Source organism: Saccopteryx bilineata, chromosome X, assembly GCF_036850765.1.
Source record: "Saccopteryx bilineata isolate mSacBil1 chromosome X, mSacBil1_pri_phased_curated, whole genome shotgun sequence".
In the NCBI taxonomy this organism is placed as follows: Eukaryota; Metazoa; Chordata; class Mammalia; order Chiroptera; family Emballonuridae; genus Saccopteryx; species Saccopteryx bilineata.
The window spans coordinates 84,298,739-84,316,676 of record NC_089502.1 but is presented as its reverse complement, the minus strand read 5'-3'; positions in this window follow the sequence as shown (position 1 = coordinate 84,316,676).

Sequence of the window (17,938 nt, the reverse complement as noted above, 5' to 3'; positions counted from 1 at the left end):
GCATTTAATAATGTGATTTTTATTTTCATTTTGACATTCAATTATATTTCATACGCATCACCCAAAGTCAAATTGTCCTCCACCACCTTTTCTTTGTTTTTATGCCCCTCCCTTCACCCCACTCCCCACCCTCTCCTCCCTCCCCACCACCCCCCATACCACTGCACTTTTATCTATATTCCTGAGTCAATTTTGTGTCCCACCTATGTATGGAATCATACAGTTCTTAGTTTTTTCTGATTTATTTATTTCACTCTGTATAATGTTATCAAGGTCATCCATGTTGTGTAAATGATCCGGTGTCATCATTTCTTATGAATGAGTAGCATTCCATAATATATATGTACCACATCTTCTTTATCCAATCCTCTATTGAAGGGCTGTTTGTTTCCATGCCTTGGCCACTGTGAACAATGTTGCAACGAACATGGGGCTACATGTACCATGTCTTTATGTACCATTGTTTTTTGAGTTTTGGAGATATATACGCAATAGAGGGATTGCTGGGTCGTATGTTAGTTCTATTCTTAATTTTTTGAGGAACCACTATACTTTCTTCTATAACAGTTGTACTACTTTACATTACCACCAACAGTGAATGAGGGTTCCTTTTCCTCCAGTCTCTCCAACACATGTTATTACTTGTCTGTTGATAAAAGCTAATCTAACAGGTGTGAGGTGGTATCTCATTGTAGTTTTGGTTTGCATTTCTCTAATAGCTAGTAAAGATGAGCATCTTTTCATATATATATGCCATTTGTGTTTCTTCCTGGGAGCAGTGTCTGTTCATGTCCTCTTCTCATTTTTTTATTGGATTGTTTGTTGTTGAGTTTTGTGAGGTTTTTTTTTATATATATTTTGGATATTAGGCCCGTATCTGAGCTGATGTTTGAAAATATCATCTCCCATTTAATTGGTTTTCTGTTTGTTTTGTTGTCAGTTTCTTTTGTTGTGCAGAAGCTTCTTAGTCTGATGTAGTCCCATTCATCTTGGCGTTTAATTCCCTTGCCTTTAAATTGATTTTTTTCTACTTATAAAGACAGTATATGCTTCCACATATTTGTATCTTCCTCAATTTTTTTCTTCAGTTTCTGATAAATTTTCAAGTATAGTTCTTTTACCTCCTTGAATAAATTTATTCCTACATGCCTTATTTTTTTAATTTTTAGATTTTATTTATTAATTTTTAGAGAAATAGGAGAGAGAGAGAGAGAGAGAGAGAGAGAGAGAGAGAGAGAGAGAGAGAGAACAGGGAGGAACAGGAAGCATCAACTCCCATATGTGCCTTGACTGGACAAGCCCTGGGTTTTGAACTGGTTACCTCAGCATTCCAGGTCGATGCTTTATCCACTGCACCACCACAGGTCAGGCTGTGCCTTATTTTTTTGTTGCAATAGTAACTAGGGTTGTTTTTTAAAATTTCTCTTTCTGATAGTTCATTATTGGTGTACAGAAACGCCACTGATATCTGAATATTAATTTTGTATCCTGTGTCTTTGCCAATTTCATTTACTAGATCTAGTAGATATTTTGGTGGAGACTTCAGCATTCTCTATACATAATATTATGTAATCTGCAAATAATGAAAGTTTTAATTCTCCCTTTCATGTTCTAATGCTTTTTATTTCTTCTTCTCTGATTGCTGGCTAGAACTTCCAGTACTATGCTGAGTAAGAGTGGTGAAAGGAGACATTTCTGACTTTTTCTCAATCTTTAGGAAAACATTTTTACTAATTGAACATTCATTATAATGTTGGCTGTTGGTTTATCATATATGACCTTTATTCCATTGAAATATGTACCCCTGATTATCACTTTGCTGAGAATTTTTAACATAAATAGGTGCTGAATTTTATCAAATGCTTTTTCTGTATCTATTGTTATGATCATGTGATATTTATCCTTCATTTCTTTTTGTACAGTGTATCAAATATTGATTTGTAAATAGTGTATTAAACTTGCATCTCCAGGACAAATCCCAGTTGATCATGGCATATAATCATTTTAACATATTGTTATATTTGGTTTACTAATATTTTGTTGATTTTAGCATCTATATTCATATGGGATATTGGCTAATAATTAATTTTCTTTTTTTGCTGTGTCCTTATCTGGTTTGGAATTAAGATAATGCTGACCTCATAAAGAGAGTTTGGGAGTTTTCCCTTCTCTTGAATTTTTTGTAATAGTATGAGAAGGGTAAGTGTTAGTTCTTCTTTATGTGTTTAGTAAAATTTACCTGTGAGCCATCCAGTCCAAGACTTTTGTGTGTAAGAGTTATTATTATTATTATTATTATTATTGGTTAAATTCTATTTGTTTTAATGAGTCTATTCAGATTTTCTGATGCTTTATGATTCAATTTTAAAAGATTGTATGTTTTTAGGAATTTATTTATTTCATCCAGGTTTCCCCATTAGTTAGCCTATATAGTTCTATATATTACTTTCTTATAATCGTTTGTATTTCTGTGGTGTCAGTTGCTGCCTCTACCACTTCATTTCTCATTTTATTTGGGTCCCCTCTTTTTTTCTTGATGAGCTTGGTAAAAAGATTCATCAAGCTGGTTTATCATTTCAAAAAATGAGATCTTGGATTCATTGTGGGTTTTTTTTCTATGTCATTTATTTCCACTGTAATACTTATTATTTCCTTTTTTCTACTTGCTTCTTTGAGCAGGTCTGTAATACTATAAACTTTTTTCATAAGAATGCTTTTCTGTGTATTGTGTGTTTATTTTTATTTGCTTCCAGGTAACTTTTTATTCTTCCTTAGTCTCATTGCTAATCTATTTATTTTTAATAACATGTTATTTACTATCCATGTGTTTGAGCATTTTTTTAGTTTTTAGTTTGTTTTTATTGTAATTGATTTCTACCTAGTTTTATTCTCTTGTGGTCAGAATAGATGCTTGATAAGATTTGAATCTTCTTGAATTTATTAGGACTTATTTTATATTCTAACATGTGATTCACCTTTGGAATGTTCCATGTGCAATTAAAAAGAATGCACCTTCTGCTGCGTTGGAATTAAATGTTCTGTAAGTCTCATCCATTCCAGAGTGTCATTAATGGTTGCTGTTGCCTTGGTGATTTTATTTTTAATTCTTAAATTTTATTTAGAAAGTTAATTTTATTAGGATGACATTGATCAATAAGAGTACATAGGTTTCAGGTGAACATTCTATAGCATTTGAACTGTTCATTATGTTGTATACCCATCATCCAAAGTCAAATCATTCTTGTCATTTTACATTTGTCCGCTTTACACACTTCCTCCACCTCCTCCCTGGTCCTCATTCCCCTACATCCCTTCCCCAGTCCCCCACGTTCCCTCCCCACTGGTAACCACTTCACTTATATCATTGTCCATGAGTCACAGTTTTATATCCCACCTATGTGTAAAATTATACAGTTCTTAACTTCTTTTAATTTACTGTTTTTCACTCAGTATAATATTCTCAAGGTCCATCCATGTTGTAAATGTCACTATGTTATAATTTCTTATGGCTGAGTAGCATTCTACTGTGTATATGTACCACATATTTTTTGTCCAATACTCTGTAGAAAGACAGTTTGGTTGTTTCCATGTCTTGACCACTATAAATAATGTGGCGATGAACATGGGGGTACATGTGATTTTATGTACTAATGTTTGCTAGTTTTTAGGGTAGATATCCAGTAAAGGGATTGCTGAGTCATATGGTAATTTTATTTTTTAATTTTTTGAGGTACCACCATACTTTTTACCATAATGAATATACTAATTTGCATTCCCACCAGGAATAATGAAGGTTTTTTTTTCCTCCACAGCTTCTCCAACACTTGTTATTACCTGACTTGTTGATAATAGCCAATCTAGCACATGTGAGGTGATAATTTCATTGTAGTTTTGATTTGCATTTCTCATATAGCTAGTGAAGATGAGTATCTTTTCATATATCTGTTGGCCATTTGTATGTCTTTTTGGGAGAATTGTCCGTTCAGGTCTTCTCTTCATTTTTTAATTGGATTGTTTGTTTATTTGCAGATGAAGTTTGTGAGTTCTTTATATGTTTTGGATATTAACCCTTACTGGAGGTATAGTTTGCAAATATCATCTCCCATTTAGTTGGCCTCCTATTTGTTTTCTTGTCAGTTTCTTTTGCTGTGCATAAGAGTTTTAGCTTGATATAGTCCCATTCATTTATTTTTGCCTTTATTTCCCTTGTCTTTGGGGTCAAATTCAGAAATTATTTTCTATGGCTAAGGTCTGTGAGCTTTGTAGCTATGTTATCTTCTATGTAATATATTATGTCAGCTCTTATATTTAGGTCTGATACATTTTGAATTAATTTTTGTGCAGGAGGACAAACTGTAGTCAAGTTTCATTTTTTTGATTGTGCTTTTCCAATTTTCCTGGCTCCATTTATTTATTTATTCTTGTTTATTTAGATTTAAACATGTATTGTTTATATTAATTTATAAAAGCAGTACATATTCATTATAGAGAATTTTTTAAAAGTAGAGTATCAATAATACAAATCACTCATCTATCACCTAGAGATAAATGTCATCAGTACTTTGGTACATTTTTACATATAGCAGTTTCTTTCTATGCATATTTACTTTTTTCCTTTTTGCATACTTTGGATTATACTGTGTAAACTTGTTTATCTTGTTTTTTTTTTAACATTCTATCGTGAGCATTTTATCATGGCTTTAAATATTTTTTTAAAGTCAGTGATATAATGCTTACCTTATTTCTGGACATTCAAATCAAGTTTTTCCTTTTATAAACAAGACTGTGATGAAAATTCTATGTATAAATCTGTATATTTTCAATTATTTCCTTGAGTTCCTAGAGAGCTTATTTGACCACTTTGTGTCAACATTTTAAGGTCTTTTGATACTTAAAACCAAACCAACTTTAGAAATATTATATTACTTTATCATTTATTCACTTACTTAACAAATATTTATTGAGCCTTCACTATGTGCTTGATACTGCATAAGGGCTCATATTATAATGGAGAATAATGTACTCAAGGTCCTTGCATTCAAACTCTTAGGTGGAGACAGATAATAAACAAGTGAAGAGGGTTTCTTTTTTTCATTGTGTAATTTTGGCTCCTTTCTTGAGATGATTTGTCCACATATATGTGGTTTTATTACTGGGTCTATATCTGTCTTTCTGCCAATACAAACTGTTTTTGTTATTGTGGCTCTATAATTTGAAACCAGATAGTGTGACACCACTGTCTTTATTCTTTTTTCTCAGAATTACTTTGTTTATTCAGGATTTTTTATAGTTCCATACAATCCTCAGAATTCTTGGCTTTATTTCTTTTAAAAAATGATAGTGGGATTTTGATAGGAATTGTATTAAATTTCTATATTGCTTTGGGTAACATGGCCATTTTAACTATGTTGATTCTTACAATCCATAAACATGGAATATTTTTCCATTTCATTGTGACTTTTTCCAATTTTTTTCAATGATGTTTTGTAGTTTCTGTATCATCATTCATTAAGTTTATTCCTAGATACTACTTTTTTTTGTAATTGTAAAAATAATTTTTTTAAGTTAATTTTCTGAAATTTTATTGTTGGCATATAAAAAATCAGTAGACTTCTGTGTACTGATTTTTTATCTTGTGACTTAGTGTCTTGGTTTATGGTTTCTAATAGCTTTTCAGTGGAGTGTTTGGGGTTTTCTACATACAGGATCATGTCATCTGCAAAAAGTGATCCTTTTCCTTCTTCTTTCATGATTTGAGTGCAATTTATTTATTTTTCTTGCCTGATCAGTCTGGCTGAAACTTCCAGAACTATGTTGAGTAAGATTAGAGATAATAGGCAGCTTTTTCTTGTTTTTGATTTTAGAGGAAAAGCCTTCATTTTTTCACCATTTAGTATGATATTAACTGATAGTTTGTCAGAAGAGACCTTTATTATGTTGAGGTACATTCTTTGTATTCTGATTTTATTCAGTGTTTTAAACATAAAGGGATTTTGTATCTTATTGAATGACTTTTCTGCATATATTGATAAGATCTTATAATTTTTGTTTTTGTTTTATTGATGTGGTATATTATGTTGTTTGATTTCTATATGTTGGACCTTCCTTGTGCTCCTGAAATAAATCCCACTTGATCGTGATGTATTATTTTTGTAATGTGTTGTTCTATTCAATTTGCTAGTATTTTGTTTAGGTTTTTTGCATCTGTATTCATTAGAAATACTGGTCTGTAAGTTTCTTTTTTTGTGTTATCCTTGCCAGATTTTGGTATGAGGGTTATGTTGGCCTCATAAACTGTATTGGGGAGTATTGTTTCTCCTTCTATTCTTTGGAAAACTTTGAAAGGATAAGTACCAAGTCTTCTTGGAATATTTGATAGAATTCACCAGTGCAGCCATCTGGTTGTAGAATTTTGGGGGGAGGAGGTGTATGATAGTTGTTTTTATTTCCTCCCTGCTCATAGGTATATTTAGATTTTTCACTTCTTTGTAATGCTGTCTGGAATTTAATTATTTATTATAGATTGTTGAATTTGGTGACATATGATCTTTCATAGTATTCTACTATGATCTGTTCTATACCTATGATGTCTGTGGTAATTTTTACTCTTTCATTTTAGATTTTGTTTATATGAGTATTTCCTCTTTTTTCTTAGTGAGTCTAGTTAGTCATTTGTAGATTTTATTGATCGTATCGAGGAACCAGCTCTTTGTTATATTAATTTTTCTATAGTTTTTTGTTCTCTAATTCATATAGTTCTGCTCTAATTTTTACTATTTCTTTTCTTCTGCTGACTTTGGGTTGCCTTTATTCTTCTTTTTCTATTTTCTTAAGGTATGATATTAGGTTGTTTACTTGGGATCTGTTTTGTTTCTTCATATAAGCTTGTAATTATATAAACTTCTCTCTTATTATGGCTTTTGTTGCATCCCAGAAATTTTGATATGTCCTGTTCTTATTTTCATTTGTCTGTCTATATCTTTTGATCTCTGCTTTTATTTTTTCTTTGACCCAGTCACTTTCTAGAAGTATGTTGTTTAATTTCCACATGTTTTTGTGTATTTTTTTGTAGGTGAATTCTAATTTCAAAGTTTTATGATCAGAAAATATGACTGGCATAATTTTAAATTCCTGAATTTGTTGATGTTAGTTTTATGGCCCAACATATGGTCTGTCCTTGAGAATGTTATTTGCACATTGGAGAACAATGTATAATGTGATGTTTTAGGATGAAATGCCTTATAAATGTCTATTATGCCCATTTGATCAAGAGTTTCATTTAAGGCCAATATTTCTTTATTTATTTTCTGTTTGGATGATCAATCTAAAGCTGTCAATTGTATGTTAAAATCTCCAAGTATGATTGTGTTTTGGTCTGCTTCTGTTTTTAGATCAGTTAGTAGAGGTCTTGTATATTTTGGTGCTTTCTGATTTGGTGCATATATATTATGAAGTGTTATGTATTCTTGATACATGTCTCCTTTATTATTATAAAATGTCATTCTTTGTCTCTGGTTCACTTTGTTGTCCTTAAGTCAGCATAGTCAGATATGAGTATAGCTACATCTACTTTTCTTGGGTATATTTGCTTAGAGAATCATTTTCCAACCTTTCATTTTGAGTCTACTTTTATCCTTGCAGCATAGATGTGTCTTTGAAGGCAGTATATGAGTGGCTTTTTCTTTTTGATTCAATCTGATACTCTGTGCCTCTTTACTTGTGAGTTTAGTCCATTTACATTTAGAGTAAGTATTAACATTTGAGAATTTCTTATAGCCATTTTATGTTTTGTTTTCTTGTAGCTTTGTGTCTTATTTGGTTCTCCTTTATGTTTCTGCCAGTTGTTTTTGTTTGGTAGTATTCCACACTTCTTTCCTATGTTTCTTCCTTTTTAAATATGTACTTCAGTAGTGGATTTTTCATGGATGGTTACCATTAGGATAAGAAAGAAACAGTTATATGTAAATGAGTCTTTTGTCTTATGAATGCTTCTGCACCCCATCTTTCTTTTCTATGGCAGATCTTTATCATCTCTTATTGCTTTTACAGATTATCCTTGCTTTTATTGTGACATTGTTGGACATTTTATTAGTTTTGATTTTTTTTTTGTTTGTTTTCTTTCTGTCTGGTTGAATAAGCCCCTTGAGTCTTTCCTGAAGTGGAGGTTTTCAGGTGATAAATTCTCTCAGCTTCTGTATGTCTGGAATAGTTTTTATTTCTCCATCATATTTGAAGGATAACTTTAATGGATATAGTATTTTTGGCTGGTAATTCTTCTCTTTCAGTACTTTTAATGTTCACGTCCACTCTCTTCTTGCTTGTACCATTTCTCTGAGAAGTCTGATGATATCCTAATAGACTTTTCTTTATATGTTATGTTCTTTTCCCTTGCTGCCTTCAGAATTCTTTCTTTGTCATTGATTTTTTTAAATTTTATTTTTTTAATGGGGCGACATCAATAAATCAGGATACATATATTCAAAGATAACAAGTCCAGGTTATCTTGTCTTTCAATTTGTTGCATACCCATCACCCAAAGTCAGATTGTCCTCTGTCACCTTCTATTTTCAGTTTTCTTTGTGCCCCTCCCCCTCCCCCTTTCCCTCTCCCTTTCCCCCCTCCCCCCATAACCACCACACTCTTATCAATGCCTCTTAGTTTCACTTTTATGTCTCACCTACGTATGGAATAATGCAGTTCCTGTTTTTTTCTGATTTACTTATTTCACTTCGTATAATGTTATCAAGATCCCACCATTTTGCTGTAAATGATCCGATGTCATCATTTCTTATGGCTGAGTAGTATTCCATAGTGTATATGTGCCACATCTTCTTTATCCAGTCATCTATTGATGGGCTTTTTGGTTGTTTCCATGTCCTGGCCACTGTGAACAATGCTGCAATGAACATGGGGCTGCATATGTCATTGATTTTTGAAAATTTTCTATGATGTGCCTTGGAGTAGGTCTGTTTGGGTTGTGGTAAGTTGGCACTCTGTTTGCCCTTTGATTCAACATTCTAACTCTTTCCATAGACTTAAGAAATTCTCATCAATTATTTGTTTGAATATGCTCTCCATTCCCTTCTCCCTCTCTTCTTCTGATATACTCATTATTCTTATATTGCTCTTTCTGATGGAGTCAGACTATTTTTGTAGTGCTCTCTCAGTTTTTTTAATTTTTGAATCTGTCTTCTCTTCTCTGTGTAGCATCTCTCATTGCTTGCCTTCTGTGTCATTGATTCCTTTCTCTTTCTGACTTCTTGTATTTGGCAAGTTGCCTGCTACTTCAGGCTTCAATTCTTGTATTGAGTTCATCATCTCTGTTTTTAAAGTTTTACTCTCCTTGGTGAAGTACTCATTTTGATCATTATTTTGTTTTCTGTATTCATTAAATTGACTATCAATATTTTTCTCCCAATTCATTGAGTATTTCAGAACAATTTTGAATTCTATATAATTTAACTCCAAGGTTTCCATGTGTTTTAGAATTTTTCTATAAATTTTTCATTTTCTTTTTGCATTACAGCTATGTCTAGTGTAGCCATAGTATTTGATTTCTCCTTCTTTACAAGCATGTCAGAGTGATATTGCTAAGAACCCTAACAACAGAAACAAAAAAAATAAAAATTAAAAAATGTACAATAAAAAACATAAAATTAAAAAAAATGACAAGTAAAAAGAAACCACAGGAGAAAAGATCAAAAGCAAACAAAAATTCAAAACAAAACACCCATAAAATAGTAAAAACTAAAAAGATAAAAATTAAAAAGAATGAAATTTGCCTGACCAGGCAGTGGTGCAGTAAATAGAGTGTTGGACTGGGATACAGAGGACCCAGGTTTGAGACTCTGAGGTCACCAGCTTGAGTGTGGGCTCATCTGGTTTGAGCAAGGCTCACCAGCTTGAACCTCAGGGTTGCTAGCTCAAGAAAGAGGTTCACTCAGTCTGCTGTAGCCGTTTGGTCAAGGCACATGTGATAAAGCAATCAATGAATAACTAGGGTGCTGCAATGAAGAATTAATGCTTCTCATCTCTCTCCTTTTCTGTCTGTCTGTCCCTCTCTCTGATTATCTCTGTCTCTGTCACAAAAAAATGTAATAAATAAAGAGAAAAAGAATGAAATTCATAGATGAAAAATAATAAGAAGAAAAAATGTAATAAAGAAAAAAAGAGAATAAAATTTATAGATAAAAAAGAAAAAATAAGGCCCTGGCTGGTTGGCTCAGTGGTAGAGCGTCGGCCTGGCGTGCAGGGGTCCCGGGTTTGATTCCCAGCCAGGGCACACAGGAGAAGCATCTATCTGCTTCTCCACCCCTCCCCCTCTCCTTCCTCTCTGTCTCTCTCTTCCCCTCCCACAGTGAGGCTCCATTGGAGCAAGGATGGCCTGGGCGCTGGGGATGGCTCCTTGGCCTCTTCCCCAGGCGCTAGAGTGGCTCTGGTTGCTACAGAGCGATGTCCTGGAGGGGCAGAGCATCGCCCCCTGGTGGGCAGAGCGTCACCCCTGGTGGGCGTGCCGGGTGGATCCCGGTCAGGCGCATGTGGGAGTCTGTCTGTCTCTCCCTGTTTCCAGCTTCAGAAAAATGAAAAATAAAAAGAAAGAAAAAAATAAGAATAAAAAATGAAAAAAGGAGGAAAAAATGAAAAAAAATTCCATTTTGAGAGTTTTCTTCCAGTAGATTGTTGCTTTATTACAACTTTAACTCTGAATTTTCTGGGTTGTTGACAAAGTTGTTGCTGTTGCAGTGATATAATTAGGCCACAGTTGCATTGGTGGCTAGGGCATGTTGTGAGGGCTTTTTGGCTTTGGCTTTACCGTTTCAGCTTTCTGACTTTATGGTTTTAGCAATTGTCATCTCAGGCTTCTGGGTGCTTCATCCCACTTCTCAACAGACCTGGGGACCAGACATGGAACACCTCTGTTCTTCATGAGAGAGAGTGACTCTGGAGAGCTAGCTATGGTATTTGTCTCTGCCTCTCTTTGTACTGTGAGGTGAAAAAGGTGGGCTCTGGGAGGGTAGGGTTATACTTTAGTTTTCTCTGTCTCTGCTGAGTGTGGGCTGCAAGCAGACCACAGGAACACTGGCTGTGACCCTGTGCTCTGGCTGCTTTGGTTTATCTTCCCCTCTGCATCTCTGTTTCACTGCTCCTTCTGACAGAAAGAGACCCAATCACTCTGAGATTCCCTTTCTGTACCTCTCCAGACAAAATCCAGAGAGCTCAAGCTTTCCTCCTCCCTGTAGTCTAGCAGAGTAAAACAAACAGTCACTCCAGGTTTGTCTCCTCTTCTCTACGAAGATCACCATGAGTATGTTTTTATTTTCCATCTTCTTTTTTATTCCATCTCACCTTTAGTCAATTTGGATATTTCAGGTGCATGTACAAGCCCAGCTGTGGTTCCTTCCTTGCATTATAATTGTTCAATATTTTGAAATTTCAAGAGGAGAGATCAGAAGTATCTATCACACCACCATTATTACTCTGACTTCACATCCATCATTATCTTTTTTTTTTTTGTATTTTTCTGAAGTTAGAAACGGGGAGACAGTCAGACAGACTCCCACATGCGCCTGACCAGGATCCACTCAGCACGCCTACCAGGGGGAGATGCTCTGCCCATCTGGGGCATTGCTCTGTTGCAACCAGAACTATTCTAGTGCCTGAGGCAGAGGCCACAGAGCCATCCTCAGCTCCCAGGCCAACTTTGCTTCAATGGAGCCTTGGCTGTGGGAGGGGAAGAGAGAGACAGAGAGGAAGGAGAGGGGGAGGGATGGAGAAGCAGATGGGTACTTTTCCTGTGTGCCCTGGCCGGGAATCGGACCCAGAACTCCTGCACGCCAGGCCGATGCTCTACCTCTGAGCCAACTGGCCAGGGCCTATTATTATTTCTTTAAACATCTTTTTGATCCCTTGCTCATTGTCTTCTCCTCTGGTACCTCTATGATGCTTGATGTTTTCCAACAGGTCTCCTAGACTTCCTCATATTTATGTGTTTGACAGAAAGACAGAGTGACAGATAGAGACAGACAGGAAAAAAGAGAGATGAAAAGCATCAATTCTTTGCAGCACCTTAGTTGTTCATTGATTGCTTTCTCATATTGCCTTGACCAAGGAGCTAGAGCAGAGCAAGTGACACCTTGCTCAAGCCAGTAACCTTGTGCTTCAAGCCACTGACCTTAGGCTTTAAGCCAGCAACATTGGGCTCAAAACAGCAACCATAAAGTCATGTTCATGAACCTACACTTAAGCCATGGACCCCTCAAGCTGCTGAGACCATGCTCAAACTGGGTGATCTCATGCTCAAGCTGGTGACCTCTGGGTTTCAAACCTGGGTCCTCTGTGTCCCAGGCAAACACTCTATCCACTGCACTGCTGCCTGGTCAAGCTAGACTTTCCTCTATTTTTAAAAATTATCTTTCTTTTGATGTTCTGCTTGGGTGCTTACTGTTATCTTATATTCTAAATTGCTAATACAATCCTCTGCTTCATCTAATCAGCTTTTGATTCTTTCTAGTACATCCTTCATTTTTGATACTGTATTTCTTATTTCTGACTTTTTCCAATGAATTCTCTGTTATTTTTAATACTTATTTTCTATTTGTTTAAGTTTTCATTGAGATTGTAAGGTATTTTCCGCTGAGGAAGAAAGAAGGGCGTATTTACCAAGTGTGGAATAGAAAGCTTTATTTAGTAGAGTGCATCCCAGACGAGGTTCTCTGGTCCATAAAAGGGGCCAGAGAAGTTGCACAGATTCTGCCATTTGGGGATAATTTATAGGGTTCGTAGGGTGAAGGTGAGTTGATATGATGTGGTGAAATTTCATTGGCTGAGTCGTTTTTTTCTGAAGGGCTCCAGGGCATCTCTTTTGGTGGGCATGGATGTGGGTGGTTCTGGTCAAAGTTCCCGGGCCTGGTTCCTCACATGACTTTTCCTCATTGCCAACCGACCTCACATTCTGACATTTTATGTTAGACAAGGGTGCCACTATTCATCTGGCTACTTCCTGCTGGTTAGGGGTGTCATGGGGAAGGGAGGTCAGAAGGTGATGTCTCTGAGGGGAGTCATGTTTATGGGTGTAGGAACATCTGGTTGACCATGACTTGAGAAACCTTGTGGATGCAGCCCTGTAAGAATCTAAAAAAGAGGAGTAAATATGAGTAATATGCTGCTAATTAGAAGAGGATCTAGGATAGGGACAGTCTAGGTGAGGATGGCTGGCTGCCATCAGGAATTAATTGGGTTGTAGGAAGAGAGATTCTTGTGCAGTTTTTCTTGCAGGTGGTTGAGGACATTAATATTTTCTTCCATCAAGCCAGTCTCATTGAACAGCATTGCTCCTTGCTTTAACTCATTCTGGTGGCAGGTTCCCGGTAGGAGGGATAAGAGCAACAGGATGATCTTCAGGGACCAACCTTTTGGTGAGCTGGAGTTGGGTAGGGCCCACTGGTTTTGACTGCCAGCAATCCTGCATGGGGCAAGCTTGAGGCAAGAGACATGGTACCAAGGTGTTTGCCCTAGGAACTTGGCTGCAGTAGGAGTAGTCAATATGGGGTCCCATCCACCTTGGCTGTAGGGAGCTGGACTGGAGCTCCCTCAGAAGAACCCTGTCTCCTGGCTGGAGGGGGAGAGGACATTAGAGTGTCTCAAAGGTTAGAGAAAGTCCTTCTTATGGCGTTGGTGGATGTGAGAGATCCCTTTGGAGTGTCTTTTGCAGCCTTATAGAGGGGTTTGGCTAAGAGAGAAAAATTTGGAATCCAGTGTCAAAAGAAGCCTATTAGATTGAGGAAAGAAAGAGTCTGAAGGAGTGCAAAAAAGGGATTCTATCCAAACTGCATGTTAGGGGTGGCATGCAAAAGGGAAAAGAATGGGTCCCATCCACTCCCATAATTGAGACCTGTGAGGGAACTAGAGATCCAGAGTGTTATGGCAAAAGATAAGGTATCCCCCATGTCCACAAGAAATGAGATGGATTTACCCGCTCTTGTAGGATTACCCTGGGCTTGGCGAAGGTGGTGGGGGTCTTCGAGTTCAGGCCACGTCAGTCGTCCATGAAGCATAGGATTTCGAGCGATGGGCCTTCCTGGCTGGCTTGATTCTTTCTAGTACATCCTTCATTTTTGATACTGTATTTCTTATTTCTGACTTTTTCCAATGAATTCTCTGTTATTTTTAATACTTATTTTCTATTTGTTTAAGTTTTCATTGAGATTGTAAGGTATTTTCCGCTGAGGAAGAAAGAAGGGCGTATTTACCAAGTGTGGAATAGAAAGCTTTATTTAGTAGAGTGCATCCCAGACGAGGTTCTCTGGTCCATAAAAGGGGCCAGAGAAGTTGCACAGATTCTGCCTCCCGTTTGGGTGGCTTGTCCTCCATGTAGAGGCACCAAGGAAGAACTTGTTGCCCAAAAGGGGCAATTGCTCTGCCAGTGACTGGGCTGCATACAGTCAGGGCAGGCTTAGTGGGCAGCCTCGGGCAGGGGCACTGCTGGGGCTCAAGGCTGCCACAAGAGCCTGGCTTTGGAGCATCGCCTTCTGTTGCATGCAGGCCTAGCAAGCAGTGTTGGCCTTTTTCTACTAGCCACGACCAATAAAAACTTTAAATGCCATGTTCACAGGTCTCAGATAGGGGTTTTGGGGTTGAGAATAAGAGGAGGGGGGCTTCTGGGGATCCCAGCACCCAGATCCAGCTGGAAATGCTGGAGTCAGAGGCAGGACAGGGCCAGGCCTTCCTGAAAGAAGATCAGGGTTGAACCATGGGGTCAGGAACCCTGAAAATCCTTGTGAGGTTCAATGGCCAGTGGAGGAGGGCCTGACAGGGGAGGGGCTTAAGAACACAGCAGAGAAGTGAGGGACTCTTGGCTGGTAGGGGAGGGGGACTTCCTGGAGGGAAGACACCCAAGCGGAAGAGGTCTGCAGAGGGACCAGAGAGGGGTCCTGAGAGATGGGTGTCCCCAGGGGTTGGGCAGGAGGGGGAGAGAGTTGGGTGTTGACAAAGAAGAAAAGATCAGGAGCAGAGGGTGTAGCTGAGGTTTCTCTGGCCAGAAAGGGCCTGCACCGTAGGAGAGGCAGCACAGAGATTAGGATGGGAGTGCAAATATTAGAAGCCCTGAATGTAAGAGATCTCCAACCAGTTCCCAGTTCTGTGTCAATAGTTAAATTTGTGAGGGTGTTAAAATTGAAAGTCCCTTCAGGAGGCCACCTGGTTTGATTATCCAGTGGGTATTGTGGCCTGGCCACGGTGGAGAAGAAGATCAGTTTCTTCTTCTTTAGGGAGTGACAGATTCTGAATAAGGCACTCCAGGAGTGTTTTAGAGCCAGGTTTAGATTCCTGTGCCTCTCATGGCCGCCCTCAGTTCTCAGAGTGATCAGAGATGAGAATTGGCATCCTGCAAGTCAATTTCTGGCCACTAGACAGTTAGGTAGAGTGGGTGTGTCTAGGACATTTCCATGGACACACATGCACTCGGAATGGATAGGAAGTCCCTGATGCAGCTCTGATTATGGACAGGGAGTCTCGGCGGAAAGAACTGAGGGGAGGCTGGAGTAGGGGACTTACTGCACTATGTGCCAAAGTGGGTGGAAAGTCAGAGGTCCTGGTTCTCGATTCTTATGTGACCTTCCTTCATTGCCAACTGACCTCACAGAGATCATCCAATCCATTTTTTTCTTTTAAATTCCTTAAGCATCTTTATAACTATTGGTTTAAATTCAGTGTCAAGAATATTGGTTGCTTCCATTTCATTTATTTCATTCTCTTGGGATTTCTTTGTTCTGTCTCTTGGGGCATATTTCTTTGTTTCCTTATTTTTTTCTGTGTATTAAGCAGATCTGCTATGACTCCTAAAGTGATTATAATGGCTTTATGATGAAGGTGTCTTATTGGGCTCAATGGTGCAATTTTCCAGATTCCCCAAGCCAAGTGCTCTAAGAATGTTTCTTGTGGGTTATGTACACCAGTATTTTGAATGCTGTTGATCTTTTCATAGGTAAATTGAACCTTTCAGGCTGGCTGACTAAAAGGATAAACTGATTACCTTGTATGAGTTGCTATACATGAGCTTTCTCCTGAGGTGGAGTTGATTCCAACATTTTCTGGTACCTGCCAGAATCCTCCTTAGAGTGTGCTGCTTGTGTGGTTAGTTTGGTCAGAATCTGATGTAGTCTGAAACAGACCACTTATTGTGTTGGCTCTGGGTCCACTTGGCCAGGGTTCAGGTACAAGTTGATGTTAGATGTTATGTGCAACTGGTCTTGGTTACCTGTCTGGGGCTCCCATGCTATTCACTGTTTGAGGCTGTATTTCCTGGGCCTGAGAGTGCATGTGTGAGGGTCAATTTGTGCACAAAGACTGTTTCCTCTAGATTAGAATTAGGGCAAGATCTATAATAGGTCCAAGGATCCCTGAGGTCTTTCTTTGCCTGTTAGATATTCCAGGTCCCCCTAAGGTTACCTGACCTTCCTCTAGAGTCTTCCAAAGAATGACTGTAGAATGAACCTAGGGTGGCTGTGACTCACAGACCCTTCTACAATCACAAGTTTGGTAGGAAGAAGTGACCTGGTTTGGATGACAGGGCTAGTGCATCCCCTACTTTTGGTCCACACAGTCAAGTACTTGATGAGGAAAAGTGGCCTCTATTCCAGAGTTATATCATTTAGTCTCTTCCAGAGTGTCCAACTCTAGATCTCCTAGGAGGAACATACTGAAATTCACATCTCTTTTTGCATAAGCAAGTTCAGCAGGGCAGAACTGCTGGTGTTCAGGAGGACAGATGAGATGAGTCTCTCCATGTATGTGGTTTTGGTTGAAGCTGCATGACTTTATCTCTGTTCCAGACTCTGAGGGTGGCATACTACAAATATCCCAGCTACAAGTAACATTCTCTTCCACACACAGAGTTGACCTTAGCAGGGCAGGGCCACCAGGAAGCAGGACAGATCTAAAAAGTGTCTTGTTGAAAGTGGTGTCAGCAAACCTGCAGGAGGAGGAGGTAGGCACTTTTTTTCCTTCCCATACAGAAACCTCAATGGGCAATATGCACCAAAATCTTAACTCAGAGAAGCTCTTAGAATTCCCTGTGAGACTTAGCTTAGAAGGATTGAGCCTCTGGCTTCCATGAAGGTATGTCAAATGAGTCTCTCAATGGGGTAATAGTGCAGATTGAGCTCACAGAGCAGATTGGAGTTGCCTCCCCCCATGATGTAGCAGCCCAGCTCAGCACACACCTTTTTGATTCCCTGGAGAAAAATCAAAAGTCTCCCTGAAAGATGAAATTTAAATGTTCCCATTCTGCATAGAACTCTGACCTCCCCCCCCCCCACTGCGGGAATGAATTCAGCTTAACAGAGTCACAGGGAGTAGAGGGTAGAGGGGCAGGTCAATTATGTCAGCAGTTGGGTAAGGGGTTGCTGGCTGTGTGCTTGAGGTGGAGAAGAATGTTCCCATTTCCAAAGCTACAGAGTTAAATCAATGCAGGAGTCCCCACCAGGAGTTTCTTCAGAGTGGCCCAAAAGGTCCTTGTTGGGTGCAGTCATCAGAATCTTCTGCAGGACCTCATTATGGCAAAGTGGTGTTCTCAGTAGCTGGAAGACCAGGCAGTGCTTTCTCCAAGTTGGTGCTATAACAGTAGGAGTGTTTGTCCCTGGGAAAGTGGTGTCTAAATCTCTAGCAGACTCTCTTTTCTGACTGAATCTCCATTGACTTTCATCACCATATGCTATACTGCTCCTTTTACCATTTTTGTTGCTCTGGGTTGGGGATCCTTGTATGGGGTTGAGACCTTACATTATTACGAGGAGGTAGTTTTGTAGCCAAGATATCCCTCGGGCTTCTCAGATGCCACATATGGGTGTGGGAACCAGCCTTTTCTGCATCTCCACCCTCTTTCAAGTCTCTATATGGCTTCTTTTAAAAATTTTTAGTTATAAATTTTCAGCTCAATTAA